Below are 16,969 nucleotides of genomic sequence, written 5' to 3'. Positions count from 1 at the left end.
TAAGATTCTTTGAAAGAAATTGTACCGGAAGCAACGGTATCCCGTATTTACTGAAGGCGCTTAACACAGGGGAATGTCCTTACATTTGAAGAGAGATATCACTGCCGTGTATCCTCTTTTTTTTTTTTTATAAATATCGCAATAGCAGACTTGCATCAAACGAGTACGAAATAACGAGCGCTTTTTGATGAGGCGATAGATAAGATTCGCCGGTATAAATGTACTATATCTCGGACGAAACCGCGCACAACGTGATGCATGCTTCAGCGCTATTTGTTACGTGCACGTAGGGTTGGCTGGCGTGAAGAAAAAAATCATATATTTTTCGATGATTTATCGTTCGCGGAACGAAAAAACGCGACGTGATTCGCGTAAAAAAGGAAAAATGAAGATGCTGATGGTAGAGAGTAAGTGCAGAGAAAGAAAGAAAAATATTCATCGTATTGTCCGAAATAAGAGGAAATAACGCGAGTAAAAAGAATACGTAATATGTCTGCATAAAGTAAAATTTTGTAAGATAAGATTGAATAAAAAAGATATATTGTAGTTGTGTATGTGTTGGATGGAAGAAGTATTAAGAATAATTAAGATGAATCGGTAATTTAAAGTGACACATTATAACTGTCGTTAGTCGCGAAATTACACGTCTACATGTGTTTGCTCTGCTTCTGGCATTAATTATACTCTTTCGCGATACGAATCCGCAATTATTTCCCATGAGGTTGGCAGAAAAATATATTACACAAAAAAGATAATTTATATGTTTAAACGCAAAAAAAAAACGGTACGATTATATATAAAACTTTATAACATTTTTAATTAATTATATATATATATATATATATGGAGTAAACTCTAAACGAATATTTTCATTATCAGCAAATTTTATTATCATGAGATAAAGTGACTCGTGAAATTGATAGAAAGAAAGAGAAAAATAAATCGAGTATCTACAGAATTTCGAATAGTTATTCCGAAATCATATTATTTTACAAATATATTATCTATATTTATATTCTTATTTTTGCGTGTACAGGGTGAGCTTAAACGTCCGGCACATTTTGAGATTTTATAGGTAATTTAATTCTGAACAAAAAAGTTTTCTGTAAACATGAGTCGAAAAATGCTTCTTTAAAAAGTAAGCGTCCAAAAATCTCTGAACTCACGGTTATTTTATACATTTTTACAAATATCAGGGAAAGTATCTCAAAGTCTGGCCAGAATGTTTGGGCTCACTTGTATACAAAATACATTACACATAGTATGTAGTCTTACGATAATATAACAAGCTTTAAAAATTTCTTTTTATACATGTGCTTAGCTCTTTTTTCCCTCCTTATATTAAAAATATTTATGAAAAGTTTCTAAAACTTTGAGGATTATTTATTTGTGTACGATTGTAATTTTGTAACGTAACATCGGAATGCGAAAACACCCGATCGAAATGAAAACAAAAACATTGGCGCGAGCGAAGTCTTTCCCCCTCCACGGGTCGCGGTAAGTCATAACTTACGCTTCTTTCGAGCGCGACAGACGCGTTAATAAGCGCTCGCTGTTCGCACTTCCAGAAACAATTATTCGGTCTGCTCGTGAATTCCGTGCTGGACCCGCGACGTAAATATATATCGGACGAAGCGCGGATATGCCATAAATACTCGTGCTAGGCAGTATATCTCTTTCGCGTTACTCCACGCCCAGAGCACATGCTGTCGCAGGCACCTCTCGCGGTCCCCTTCGTCCCGTCGGACGGGGGGAGGCGTTAAAGTATTTCTTTGGGCTTCTTCTCGGGCCTGGACGACGACGACGACGACGACGACGACGACGACGATGACGACAACGACGAGGCCGTAAACCCCGTTCTCGGATCGCCAAAAATTCATCGTATCCATCGCATCCATCGCAAAGCAGCGATGTAGCGTCGCGGTGCCGAGCCGTTTGACATTCGACCTCTGAGCTGTGCATCCTCGAACGAACGACGCCCATTGTCGTCGACCGGAAAGCGCATCTCCAAGAGCGAAGAAAATCAGTACAAGGCGCTTGAATGACTCTTCGATTGATGTTTGACAAGGTATTTAATCGCGATATCACGCATGGAGATGGAATACGCGTATTATTGTTTCTCCTAAAAATATCCTACAGTTATTTCAGCTTTATAGGAATAAGACAAATAAGAATTTTGAATTTTTAAAGTTAAAGTAATAAATATTTATTCTATGCTTGATTTCGCTATCATTTCACGAATTTTATCATCGTGAATATACTTTTCGGTTATCAACTTTTTCATCTAAAAATTTTAACATTTAAATAATTGTACACACATTTATACGCGCATATAGACATATTTATCTGCATTACTTTTTTCTAATATCTTCAATCAACTATGTACAATGTACAATCGATGGCGACATCGTATATTTTATTACGCGTTCACACCATAATAGAGCGATCCGTTCTTCTATAAATGGGATTCCTTAAAGAACCATAAAACGCAGATGGACCAGAAAGAAGGACGGACTTCCTCCTGACGGTCGCGAGACTATAAAACAAGCTAACCGTCGACAGAATTCTGTGCATCGTTTCTGCGCGAGGCGTTACCGAGAGTCAACTTTATCGTCTCGTATACTCGTAACTCTTCGCGAGCGGTTCTTCACGCGAGTGACATTTTCTCAAGTCGTAAGTCCGAACTGAGCGTCTGTACCTCTGGAAGCGCGCATTTCCACCGCGAGATCGGTTATTTTCAGAGGCGCTTTTCGCGTCTTCTTTTCCGAGGAAAACGCATACTCGAGTGCTTCCCACAAATGCGTTACAATTTCATTTGTAAGATTTTAGTCGACATTATTCTCCATTCTTATTCGTTTCGATCGTAAATCACTGACCACTCTTTACCGCAAAAATGGACGAGGGGAAAGCCCACTTGTACAGCAGTCTTTAGAAGAGTTAGCTTATTGTGTACGATATATTTTCTCGATGCGGTCAGATGTGTCGCGTTTCAATAAGTAGGTCGGTAGCAATAAGTTGCCGAAGCAAACTTTACTACACGCCATCGTTTCTCAGCGTCGAGGATTTCTTTTTCGTCGATTCAAGAATTTTCTGTTTCGTGCTGAAACGCGGAACAGGCGCTTCGCCCTCGATACGAGGTGAAAGCAGTTTCATTTTGTGTTTGGTTATACGGGCGATTTCTCGACTCGTCTCGGCGTGCGTAGGCCTCTTCCCATTCGACGTAACAACCAACGGTGACCATCACAAAATGACATATAGGTTTTTCTAGGTCGAACCGAATGGGCCACCGGCTACCATTTGTCATCGAGCCCATATTGTGGTCTTGCCTCCGCGCCGCGGTTAAGAATCTTTACTCTCCTTTGAGGGTCGGCGGCGATGCTCCGGGCCGAGTCGAATATTGTTGCCCGGTTTCGCACCGATATAGCTTGATTTATGCATTACGACTCGCTCCGGGACAACCGGTGCCCCCGAGATCCGACAATGCCGCGAAAGAAACCACGGAAACGTCGTTCTCTATTTTGGGGTGCGCGCTACCGTGCCCTTCTGCTCCCCCGAGAGGGGCAATAAAGAGGATGGCTCTAGATGTTTAGGCGGTAGAGAGGGGGCGCTCTCTCGTAGCGACCCGATCGAGCATCTGCCAATATTTGTCATCTATTATCGCTCTCGCCTTGTAAACAGAGAGAGGTGCATATGATCCGCTTGTTAAGCCGCGCTTCCGTACACGCGTTACATGGCGCGTTTTTTCGTGAAATATTGCTTCTCCCTGTCGAGATCGTCGTCCGCGCGTTACTTATTTTATTCCGGCTTGACGTTACAATACGATCGTACAAGTCACTGTGCTAACATCGGACAAGTTGTTCGCGAGCGCTATCGCGATCCCCGCCTCTTATTATTCTATCTCCTCGCGCGAGATAGAGCGATAGAGCGAGCCGGAAGGAGAAATTTGCGAGCGAACGAGAATGTCTGCGGTCGCACGCATATCCTCTCCGAGAGAGCCGCTATTATTCTCTCCATGGGCATATGTAGGACACACGTATTCAGAAAAGGTACACTTTCAGAAGAACATTGACAGGCGCGTTTCTCCATCTGCTACCGTCGCCGCGGTCGCACTTTGCCGGGGCCGGGAACTACAGTTACTCATTGTACTCGAGAACGAGGCGTGCATCGAACAAAAACCTTGCCGCGAGATGCAAAACGCCAGAAGGTAGGGAAGGGGGGGGGAGGGGGGGAACGCGGGCCGCTCTGCGTCGAGAGTATCACGTAACGCGACATCGAGTCCGGTGAGCGCATGTTGCACGCGATATCGAGCATTGTTGCAGCGCGGGAATTACTTTATGTGTCTTTATACGTCTTACCATCTGACGCATGTCTGCTGTTTCTGATCGAAAGAACTTACGAAACGTCGCATCGAAAAAGTGATGTCTTTTTATTCTTATTGATTGCATTGTAGATCAAAATAAAAAAAAAAAAAAAATTGGGGAAGAAGTAAGAATAAGCTGCATATTATATTGCCGAAAATGTGTATTTTTTTCTTTTTTTTTTTTTTCGATTGTCTCAAGTCACTTATAAATTTACGTTATCTTTATCGATATTGTATATGTCATACGCTCTTTTTCACGTGAAAAATGGATATTTTACGCTTAATTGTGGCAACGTTAGCATGCTCGTGGTATTTGAAATTACGTTATGGGAGCACGTGAGATATGCCGGGTACCACCCTGACCCACCTGGGGGCGGAATCGCCACCGCCCCGGCCGCCCCCGGGCGTATTCGGGCAGCTCTTACACGCGTAACCGTTGTACGCGCGTGCTTTAACGTGAAATGTTTGTGAACCCGGCCCACGGATTACCGAAATCAATTAATCGCATCTTTTAAGTTACGACCCATATATCGTTGCACGATTGAGATTTAAAATTTAATTTCGAGGCATTTCTTAAGATATAAGATTCGAATAGGAGCTACAAAAAAGAAAATGACAAATTTTGATAGATAAATTCAAGATAAACAATAACTTTGGCAGAGGAATCTATCTTTATGACAACTGCGCGGGAAGATCTAATTCTGACATTATTCAATGAGGGTGTAGAATAAAAAAATTATGAGTCAAGTAATAGTTTTGAATGATTCATTATATGCATGTAATTTTCTTGTTTTTTATTACTGTATACATCAAACTTTTAATCTCTTTTGTAATTTTTAATACAATGGTCAGTTATTTTTTTAATTATTACAACGAGTTACATACAACGATATATAATAAATTATACATCGTTAATGTATATATATTGAATCTATATGTAAATTAAATTTAATAAAATGTAAATTAAAATAAAATTATTTTAAAATTTATTAAAAGCGTGGTATATACGAATATTATATATTCTTAAGATTTTTTACAGAGTAAAAAAATATAATATCGAAATATAATAGCGATAAATCAGATGGAAAAATTAGTATTTATTTAAACGCATTTATTTAAAATGTGCAGAAAGAAAAATAAATTAAAGATTAGCTTTTGGTATCATAATAAATAATTTCAATGTCATAAAAATACTCAGAGAGAAATATGCTATTTTTCTAATATTTATCTAAAATGTGTTTATTAATATTTCATATTTCTTACCTTTGTCAAAATATCTTTTTGAATGCGAATATGAATGTTAGCCCAGTTATGGAGAACTAGTTCCCTTACCCTACACGTATCGTGGGACAATGCTCATAGACGCGTAATGAACGGGCTTCGCATTGTGTCGTCTGGTACCCGTTCTCGTCGTCCCGTATGTCACGCGCGAAACGTCGCGTCGCGCGCGGCCAAATCCAGGGCGAGACCGTATCGACGTGAGCGCGCGTGTGCATGGGGTGCCTCTGTATGAATGTACATACAGCGAGGGTGCATCCGCGAGAACCTCGTGCATCGTGGCCGAGAGGCGTGGTAGGTTCACTCCCAGGTGCGTCTCGTCCTGGGACAATACCATGTAGGAAACGACACCATCGGCCACGCCTCGATCTACGTGCCCTAATATACGTGCGCCCCACGGCAGATGCGCCCCGCAATTTATATATATATATAAAGAAAAAAAAAATTGAAGACAATAATAAAGGTGAGGCTTAAGGGAAGTAGGAATGACGACGCGCATGTGGGGCATGCCGAGTCTTCGTAATGCGATGTTTATTTCGTTATCGAAATTCTTTTCATATCTTTTACATTACGATCATCTTGAGGTGATACTCTTGGAGCGAGTTTAAATATCAAATATCGATTTGATAATGACGTCTAAAATGATTCCATGTTATTGAGAGATGAAAGCGATCAAACGCATTCGCAGTGGCAATATTCATCGGAGTAATCGCGATGTTCGTCTATTATATAGAAATTGTCAGCTTCGGAAACCACGTAAGCGACAGATGCGACGTGCGGTCGCGAATGCATGCGTCAGTCTTCGTTGCATAAAAATGAGCAAGAAAGTGGCCGTAGCTATAGAATTCAACCCGCGAACCCCTAAAAAGTTGTCTCGAATTTTGTGACGTTTCTCCGTCTGCTCCATAAGAGCGTTTTTGCGGGGAGAGGAACGACAAAGGCGTCGTCTCGATTCTCGCGAAACACGTGCGCCAAACCGCAGATGAGGCTTCGCGATGGATCGCGATCATGCTACGGGATGTATTTAGGACCGCGTACTTACTGACCCAGTTCTGACGTTGAATTCGCCTGATGCAAGAGAGGATTCGTGACACGTAACCGCGATCCGCTACGTGAGAACACGCTCTGAATCTTGGAAAGTACACGGAAAGGATCTTCGATCCTCCTATATTTCTTACAAGAGCATAATATATGATAACTAAAATGAAACACTTGCGTGCATAGCATTCTAGAATAAAGACAATAGCCAAAGATATTCTTTTTTTAACAGAAAAGAACATATTTGCATTTTGAGGAAAACTGTAATTATTTCTCGCATAAATCCTTACATATAACGTGTCCTTTTCAAAGTTGACGAAGCGAGACAAAAATGTCTCTCTCTTGCTGGAGTACATGCTGGCGAAGGAGCGGATGAGGGGGATCTCGTAGCGACAACGCTTCCGGCCGTTTCGAGAAAACCGAAGCGCGTTTTCCCGCGGTGTCCGCGTTCGTCACCGCGTCTCTCGCGCCCTTCGCCCATCGCCCGGAAAGCGCGATCAACATGTGTATATGCGTGTACATGCTTGGTATAACCGGGCGGGCGAATCGTTCACGACATCCGAAGCATTGTAACGCAACATGTCATTCCGGTAATGCCGCGAGCGTAACAATGCCGCGCACATAGACGTTTAATTATCATAGAGTAATGCGTCTAATGACATACATTAGTACGCGAGTCGCCATATGGGGAGCCTTTTGTGTGTCCGCCACTATACATGATATATAATAATAGTCGCTCACGGAAAGAGTTGTGCACGCGCATGCGTACACCGCTGGTAAACCGGCACGGTCCTCCTCCTCCTCCTCCCTTCGCGGTTCCTTGCATCCTCCTCCTTTTCATCCCCCCGGCCCCTCTCTAGCTGTCTCATTCTATTATTCGCGTTATCCTCCGCGTCTCCTCCTGCGCTACCGTGAATCATTCCGCGTGCGACTGCGTGCGACTGATTACCGTAATCAGGCCATTTCTGGTTCCGGTATATCGACCCCTAATTATAATCATCGATTTTTCCTCCGTCGTACGTCACTTCCTTGTTTTCATGCCCGCTTCGTTGCGGCCCCGCGGCGATACGAACGAACGGATCCTGGCGAGACCGCGGGAAAGCCTGTCATTCGGCAGCTTACACCCGTGACCTGTGTGTCGGTTTGCTATACACCGGAAATGTGAGGTATACGTTGCGAAATCCCCGCGAGCGAAAATAACCGCGCCCTCGCGATAACTCTCGATCGCGAGAGACTATTTGCGACGTTTGATAAAAATGTCGAAGGATAAATAGTTATTCGAAATATATTCACTGCAACGCAAAGAGTGATTGATAACGCTAGTCGCAAATATTTATTCGTTACAAATATTTATCTTTATCCACAACACGTAAATGATTGCGATTCTCAACATGTTACGAAACGCTGTCTTCCACAAATTCTAAAAATGCAAGAGCGTCGATTGTAGCAAATTGCTGTCATTAACCGAGCGCGATCGCTCGAATGTTTGGTGTTTTTTTGATATTTTTTTTTTTTTTTTAAGTAATCGGTTCAGGTTCTTTACGTGGAATTGACGATATAAAGCAGCAAACGGTGCGAGAGCGAACGTTATAACGTCAGAAGGTTCGATATTAACGGCGCGAGCTTAACGGCCAATTGCCCACGTCCGTGCCGCGAAATGGAAATCGACCGATAATCCAGTTAGAGAAACGAGCGGTATCATTACGAGAGCGGCGTCCACGAGGAATATATATCCGCCGAACAGGATCGCCCGAGTAATAATCGCACGGCGCGGGCCGCGCGTAAGTAATACCGCAATTATCTAGAGCTCGACCGTGCGAGTTATATGCTCCGCTTCTCAAGCTGCGCGAAATTAAGCGAGTATACAGCTTGTTAATCCTTTCATATTGCCGAGTCATTAAGAGAAGAGATCTGAATTTTTCATGAGAAAGGCCGAGACGAGTTACAAAGGAATACACGAATTTTCACAATAAACGTAAGGGAACTCTGTAATAATTTGTTTAAAAAAGAAAAAAAAATTAAATTAAATTATATACACAGAGAACGTCGCGTTATTGTCGCGTTGCGACTGGTAGGTTGCAGTTGTCAGCCACCGAGACCCGAGAGAGTCAACCGATCTCTCGAGCCCCTTTTAATCCTCGTAAAATCGATCCGACGCGACGTGTCCACTGAATCGCGAAATGCGCGCTCGGACGTGCGCATTTCGCGGCAAAACGAAAACAAAGCGGCAGGTGGTGGCGCACAAAGAGGAGCGCTTTTAATTGCTAAACAATGAATGCGAACCGTGCCACACCTTGAGCTCTTTACCTAGGCCGACGGATCGGTGTTAATGCCGACCGGTAGCGGCAATTAGTGCCGCGCCCGTTGGCAAAAAACGTTAATAGTCGACGTTAATGAGATAACGTGGAATTAAACGACGCATCTTCCAAGCTTAACTTTGTATATTTTCTGCGGTTTTCGATTTTATCGCTTCTTCGTTCGATTCTCCTCTCTCTTCGCGTCCAACTAAATTGTCTTGAGATGCACGAATACTGATGAGAAAGGCAATTGTATGTTTAATCCAGGATTGCTATTTCGATATCTTAATAATAATCTTTATTCAAAAGTTATTTTTGAAAAAAAAAAATTGTTATATTCTAAATACTTTTTTTAAATATATAAATTATTTCTTCGCACAGAAAATGTGCCAAAAATTATATTATTACACAATAAAAAAACCTGGAGGAAATGTAATGTTAATAATCATAATATAAAACATTCAATTTATTATTATAATTATTTTTTTTTTCTTTCGGAAAATTTTTATTATTTGATATAAATAATTCTTTAAAATAATTTTTTTTGTTTAGTCTTTGTATAAGATGAATATGAAAAATTGCATTAAATATTATGCCAATAATTATATTATTACAAAAAAAGAAATAGGAATGCAATAATAATGTCGAAATAAAAAATATCAAATATCGTGGTTGCTTTTTTTTTTAAATATTTTATTTTTATTACTTAATGTATTGCTAAGTTACATTATCTCTTTAAGAAAATAGAAGAGAAATAATGATTCGTTTCTCATACGAGCCGCGAAGAGTTTATATTTTTGAACTAAAAAGATTTGCGGAGATTCTTTTTTTATATCCAGAAACTTTGAATTTAAAATTGAAGGGAGAGCAATCCTAGTTCAGGTTTGCATTGAACGTTATTCTTAAGAATCGATCGTTCATATAACAAGGTTTTTACGAGACAAGGACGAGGAGTATGGACGCCTTTTAATATGTTTATGCAATTGCGTAAAGAAAAATTGCTCTCTCCCCTTTCGATATTATCGTGTATGTGCAAACGTGTTACCAGAGTCGGTAACGATCTGAATTCGCGCAAAAATATGAATAAGGCATTGCCGTGACAGAGGCGGAACACAACGGCATTGCACGTTACGTCGGCCACATGCGAAACATCTGGCATTTTTCACGCGAATGAGAGAAAGACTGCGGTGGCCGAAAGACGAATTTCTGAAACGGTTCACGCCCTCCTGTCACGCTCCTCCGGAGAGGTCCGCGTGCGCGCGAAAACTCCCGGGGGAATTTATATTGTCACGGGCGCTTCATTGTACCGACACGCGCAATTATATCGCGATTGTTCCACGATCTAGCCGTTAATTAACGATCAATGTGATCACTCGCGCGTGGACCTGGCAAGACGAAATTTAATTCCGGTCCGCTCAAAGAGAGGCGGTAACACTTCTCGTGCGGATTTGCACGCGTATTTTTTTGTTTTTACCCCGTCGTGTTATTACCTCTCTACCTAGTACACACTACCTTTGAGACAAACGATATTCTTTCAGTACGAGCGACGGGCGGTCGGCGCGTGCATAAAAATCGTTCTGTCTGTAGAATCGAAGGTACAGTTTATTACGACGAGAAAGTCTTTAAATATGTTTTTTTTTTTATTGCGATATTATCCTGAGTTTACGAGAGAAGATAGCAATAGATTACACTTTTTTTATTAAAATAAATAATCAACACACTGATAAAAAAAGGAATGACATTGAATCTTCTGAACAATATGCGTGTTAAAGAATCTCTTATGCGTATGCGTCGCGAAGGATTAGAGAGAACGTCTCTCCCGGAGACGGTCCCTTATCATATCCGCGTATGCTTATTCCGTACCGTAACGTCGATACGTTGTTATGCGCGTCCCATCTATCAGAATCGATCGCCGTTCTTTCCCGGTGGGCGTTTGTTCGACGAAGGAGGTCCCCGAGATTGACGCACGTCGGTCGACCTGGCGACGTATAACGCTTCAGATTTATTCAATGACGACGATCGTTAAGGGTCCCGAGAGGTGGGTGGGACGGGGTCAAGGGGGTCGCGGCCCCTTCCGATATCCGACGCCAGACACGTGCTGCTTCATTCCGGCGCGGCTCGACGCCAAGAATCCAAGAGCGCGACCCGCGGCATGATTAGCGTCCGCTTGTCATTAACTCCTCTCAAACACGCGTTTAAAGTAGTTCGTTATGATGTATAAATTGCATCGATGACACGCATTCGGTGATTAAATGCGTCCAACATTTTTGATAATAATAATTGACATTATATACACCACATTTATAAATGCAAAGTATATTATTTTAAGTAAGCGATGGTCATAAGAGACGCGAGATGTATCGAACGAGCGAGGAAGTCTCCGTCAACTTGGAAAGAACTAAGTTTAGCCCGCTACGGCCAAATTGCGTCTCCGGTGTATGAGTAGCTAACATGTTAGAGAGTCGTATGTCATATTTCCGTAACCGTAGCTGTCGCTTAACCGACATTCGTTTTATCGTCCGCTGTCGCCTCCGGAAATTGTCAAACATCGTGCGAGAAGGGTCACAGTTTTTTGGCTCTTTATCACGAGAAAGCACATGTCCCGAGAAAAGGAGAAATAAATACGGTATTCTCCTACCTGTATTTTTAATATGTGAAAACATTTTCGTACCTGTAATAATCAATAATTAGCGAGAAAAATTTTGTCAATATAAATTATCTTTAAATTAAATTAATTTAATATTAAAATAATTTATCTTATTACTATATCCTAATCGTGTCGTCGTTTGCGATTGAAAAATGTTGATTTGATCGTTGTTCGGAGTTGCGATAAAAAGAGAACTTGAGAAAAGAGAGGAAAGGGCTCGATTAAGGATCTTACGTAAGCGATCGTAGCAACAAGAGGTTTATTCTTGGTTCTTCTCTCTCGAAATACTGCGTCCTCTTTCTCCGTCGTTTCGATTTCTCTCTCTTTCTCTTCCCCTTCCTTTTCTGTTCCTTTTGTGTTATCCTGCTCCTCCATATGCGGGCGCGCGTGCATACAGGACCATCGTGAATCGTACGATGACTGGCGAAAATCAATTCAATTCCATCGTATATCTAATTCAATAATCTGAACGTGACGAGTGGGCGAGAGAAACAGGCCGGAGAATGTAAATGCGATAAATGAGTTTGAGGTGGTATTATAAGAAGGAACAAAGAATACCGCGACTTCCGGCTGCGCCGCATGACCGACCCGTCTGTCATAAATCGTTTCGTGGACGGAACCAACTGGCTCGGCTTCGTCCGCCTTACGAATCTGACAAATGATCGTTTCACGAGAAGCCAATTAACACCTCGTACAACAGTCGGGTTCGGCACACGGGGAATATCTCGGCGTATGACGTGTGTTAGTGAGACGACTTTGATCTGGGTTGCGACATATATATGTATAAAGCATAAATTTAGATCTTCGACTCTGGCATTTAAGAATTATTTATTTCTTATTGTCTCTCGTGCTCGGGTATCGCTTCACGGTGAAAAGGGATGTATAAAAGTAGGAGACAGACTTGTTTCGTCGTTTGGTTAAAGAATCGATAACGACGTCAACGAACTAGAAACAGAAAACTAGGAACTTTGTCCACTTGGAAGTATATCGTTTATACCATTGTAGTCGCTTCATACATTTTTTAAGCGTTCAGACTCGTCGCAACGATGAGGTAACAAGGCAAGGGTAATACAAGCGTAATATACGAGGGTTAAAGTTTCCGAGAACGAGACGTTTAATCATATGGACAATTAGCACGAGCGAACACGATCTCATTTAACGATGTTTCGATCCACGCCTTGCTGTATCGAATATGAAATTATTTTACTACTCATCGAGTATAAAATTAAATAGATTTTATATTGTATACGCGTAATTAATTGTCAACATAACGTAGAAATAATTTGTCGGAGAAAAAGATTGCGAGAGAATTAATACAATATAACATTTCTTCTCGATCGACACATCAGCAGTCGGAGACCCTAAAAAAAGCTATCTGTTCGCGAACGTGCCGTCGAAGATAGCCACGCGTTCCCTCTAGATGTTGCCATCTATTTGGCACATCCGTTGTCATGGTGGATTTCTTGCTGTCGAGGGGCGACCACTCGCTCGTGGCAAGATAAAAATACGGTCGGAAGGGTATTAGTCACTGCGCGATGGCCCGTGGGGTTTCAACCGAGAGAAAGAAGGAGATACGCGTCCGTCTTTCACGCGTATTCCGTCACTCTGCACTAACAAACTGCACCAACACGCGTACGTGCGTTAACTGGATCGCCAGGAAGCGGAGCCGTTAAATCACGCAGAACAGACCCCGGAATGCAATGGTGGTGTGTATACACATATATATACATATACGTATACGTGTATATGCGGGATATGTGTGCGCCGAATCAACACTGTGTGTATTTCGCCGCCTCATCGGGCGCGGACGTATCAATTAACTCGTGGAACTCGACGGCCATCTCGACTAATTTCCATCCATTCCATCCGACATACCTATCCGATGTGCCATGAAATTATCGGCCGATAGTTACGAACCGCTAGCTACCGTGCTGGCTCTTTCGTGAACTCCCGGGGTCGCGGCTTCCCTTTTGAATTATCATCGAGAGAAAGCTTTTTTCTTTTTTTTTTTTTTTTCTCGTTAAGACGTGCAGGTATATATATATGAGAGAATGTTGATAAATTAAATTGCGATTTCCTTTGATGTAAACGATGGAGTCATTATAATTGCAAAACTCGATTGCTTAGCGCGCGCCAAGTTATTTTTCATCCATCATCATTTTTCAATGTATACAGAGAATTTTTCAAAGTTGAACGGATCAAACTTGGCCAATATGTTCTATGGGTAGAAATAAGAAAAAAATCTAATATAAACGTGGGTCCAGAAACATTTTATAAAAATGTTATAACGAAGATATTTAACATGAATAGCAGATTTATTGTTAATATTGCAATACAAGAGTCTATTGCAGAAATCATAAACAAGAATTATATTTGCGTAATCTTCGTTCGATAACACTCGTATTTTAATATGAAATTATATTATATACTGATACAATGAGCTGATTTTGAGATTAATACACAATTTTTTATTTATCAAAACTGATCATTAATAATTTCAAATAATAAACAGTTGGAGTAGATTAGATAAATATCGCCAATCGACTTTTACATCGTAATATATTAATAGCGAATCCGCTGTTTTACATCTTCATTAAAGCATTTTAATAGAGCGTTCCCGGATTGATGTTTATGTAGCATTTTTTTTTTTCTTATTTCTACTCATAAAATATATTGGCAAAGTTTGATCGTTTAACTTTGAAACATGTTTTAATCTCGGGTAATTAAAAACAGTCGCATAATTATGATGCGGAAACGTCTCCGATACATCGGTCGGATGTGTCAACCGCGAGCGAATAACGAATATCGTAATTGACAGCGCTCGATAATTAGCCGCTCGCCTCAATTAGGCGTAAGCTTGCGTCGTAACGAGGTGATTGCGGGAGCGACACGATTCGTTCGTTAGCCGGCTCGGAGGAATAATAAACCGCCGTGTTCCCGAAGCAGTCCCTCGACGAGTGTCGCGTGAACCAACCAGATACTTTAATGACCTCTAACGACGAGCAATTAACTCGAATCGGACGGTAATGTTATATCAGTCTTGCGTTACGGGATTACCTCGGCCTGTGTCCTATTCTGCGATGCGTAGCTGACCAACGCTCGTTATGACAGCGTCAGAACGTTCGGTGTTGTTTGCCCATTAGACGGCTGTTCGACAATATCGAACACGAGATCGCATCGATCGCACGTGTCGAATGACGTTATTTGTTCAATTTTCCGAGATTATTTCAATCGCGAGAGAAGGAAAGAGAGAGAGAGAGAGAGAGAGAGAGAGAGACGCGAGACTATTATAAGTAGCTTTATTCTGCAGAAAAACATACAATACAAATGTAAAAATTTGCAAAGTATTTAATATATATATATATATATATATATATATATATATATATATAACGTAGATTAATGATATTACATACGTTAGGAAACATAATATTTCATATTTATGAATGTTATTTTAATTTTTGTTTTTATAAAAAAAAAGTGTTAACACTTTTGTCTAAATCGTAATTGTATATTATACATAAAAGCTTGATAGTAATGAAAAGTTAATTATCGAACTGAACATAATTAAAATACCAAACGCACAAACATCTGTCTCATGTTTTAAAAATTTGAGTCCCAATGATCAAGTAGCAATCCATCTCTCCCTGAATTACACTGGATATATACACACACATGTAGAATTTCTTTTAGGCTGTTGCGTGATAATAAATTACACTTTTTTTGTCACGGTGCATATATCCAGTAATAGGATATCGACGGTCTCTAAAATTCAAAGGACTCTCTAGCTAGGTTGAAGTTGATTTTACAGACGCCGGCTTTCCGATCGCGCCGACGGCTTTTTTCGAGAGCGCGGCACTTTGGTAACAGGACTCGCGCGTGCTTCTCTCATACGAGCACGTGTGCGACGCGCGTGTCTGCGTACGCCGGAAAACGGCGGCCTTTGAAACGCGTACTAGCCTTTGCGCATGTATCTCCATGGCTTTTCCAAGCAAACTACATGTAACTGTTAACCATATGTCTGTAAACCATGGGTCTAACCATAGTCTCGTTAGTCTCCTCTCTCTTCGGCTTTACAACCGGGTTCGGATTAGCGTACTAATCTGTTGGCACATTCGGCAAATCGGTTACGCTCGCCGTGTCCCGTTCGTGATTTACAAATCTCACGAATAATATTGCAACGAATCTAGAGATGAGACGTTATCCGATACAATAATTAAAATTATTTCAAGATGCCCTTGTAAAATTTCTTTTAGCACTCTCAATTTTTGATGACAAATAATACTGTAGTAACTAAACTGTCTCTCTTTTTTATTAGACTTCGTTTATGGAAGAAGGATGGATGCGTTTCGGTTTCTCTTGCTAGCAAATCTAGTTTGCGGTGGGCTTGAAAAAGAGGCGGTTTCGCTTTTGTAAATACGAAACCGTGCTATCCCTAAACCAAAGTCAAGTCGTTAGGATCATGAGATTTGTTAACAGACCACGAAGGGGCGAGAAACGACGAACCTTTCGGTCTCCTTTGTTCACATTTTTTCACTAAACCTTGCCGACATCATAGATGTGAGTGTGGCATTTCAGAGTACCATTCAGTTTTCTTTCTTCTCTACTTAATATTTTATTGTTCGATAATTTATTTTATTCCATGAAACTGATTGTGTTTGTGTTTTTTTTATTTGATTTATTATTTTAAAATAAAAAAGAGAATCATTACTTATATCTATGAGTTTTCTGGTATAATCAGTTTGAACTTCACAAGATTGGAGCTTGAATCTGTATAATTTATATTAATCATTTATTACATAGATTGATAATTAATATCACTGCATAATTGCATATTAATACGTAAAATATAGGAATATTTAGAATAGCAAGTTACACAAGTCAATAAGCAAATTTTAAAATTAACGAACAGTTATTATCATTAATTAAATAATCGTTTTCTCATACATTAATAAAAATAAATATCGATAAAATATCGGAATAAATATAAGATTTATCGTATTGCTCTAATAACACGTTTTATTTTTCCGCTTGTATAATCTACATCTTTGTTACTCGTGATCCATTTATAAATCATGATGAATGCGATCCAAGCGGGACGGGATCGGTGTTTGCGAGCAAAGTGTCGTCCCGCCGGCTTCATAAAAGCGCTCCTGCCGCTCCATTCGTTTCAATTGTATCGCGATGGGGCGCACCGCCGTGAAATTAATCGCACAGCGGTGTCTTTGTCTAGTGACGGTGCGCGACCTTTATTATCGCAACCGCCGTTCGAAAGAACAGACGGATCTAATGACCCCGAGTCTTGAGAACGATCTCGCGGACGTGACACTCGCACGCGTCTAATTATTC

General features: G+C 40.8%; 1 protein-coding gene across 1 annotated transcript in view; it reads left to right on the top strand.

The window, feature by feature from the left end:
* The first annotated feature begins 1,776 nt into the window (after nt 1–1,776).
* LOC126850020 (lysozyme D-like) overlaps nt 1,777–16,969 on the top strand; it is a 137,502-nt gene continuing 122,309 nt past the window's right edge. The window contains exon 1 of the mRNA XM_050592606.1: nt 1,777–2,068. The gene's annotated coding sequence lies outside the window, so the exon portion shown is untranslated. The remainder of the gene's footprint in view (nt 2,069–16,969) is intronic.

This window comes from Cataglyphis hispanica, chromosome 5, assembly GCF_021464435.1.
Source record: "Cataglyphis hispanica isolate Lineage 1 chromosome 5, ULB_Chis1_1.0, whole genome shotgun sequence".
Classification (NCBI taxonomy): Eukaryota; Metazoa; Arthropoda; class Insecta; order Hymenoptera; family Formicidae; genus Cataglyphis; species Cataglyphis hispanica.
The sequence above is the reverse complement of the archived record's forward strand: the minus strand, read 5'-3'. Positions and strand labels throughout refer to the sequence as shown.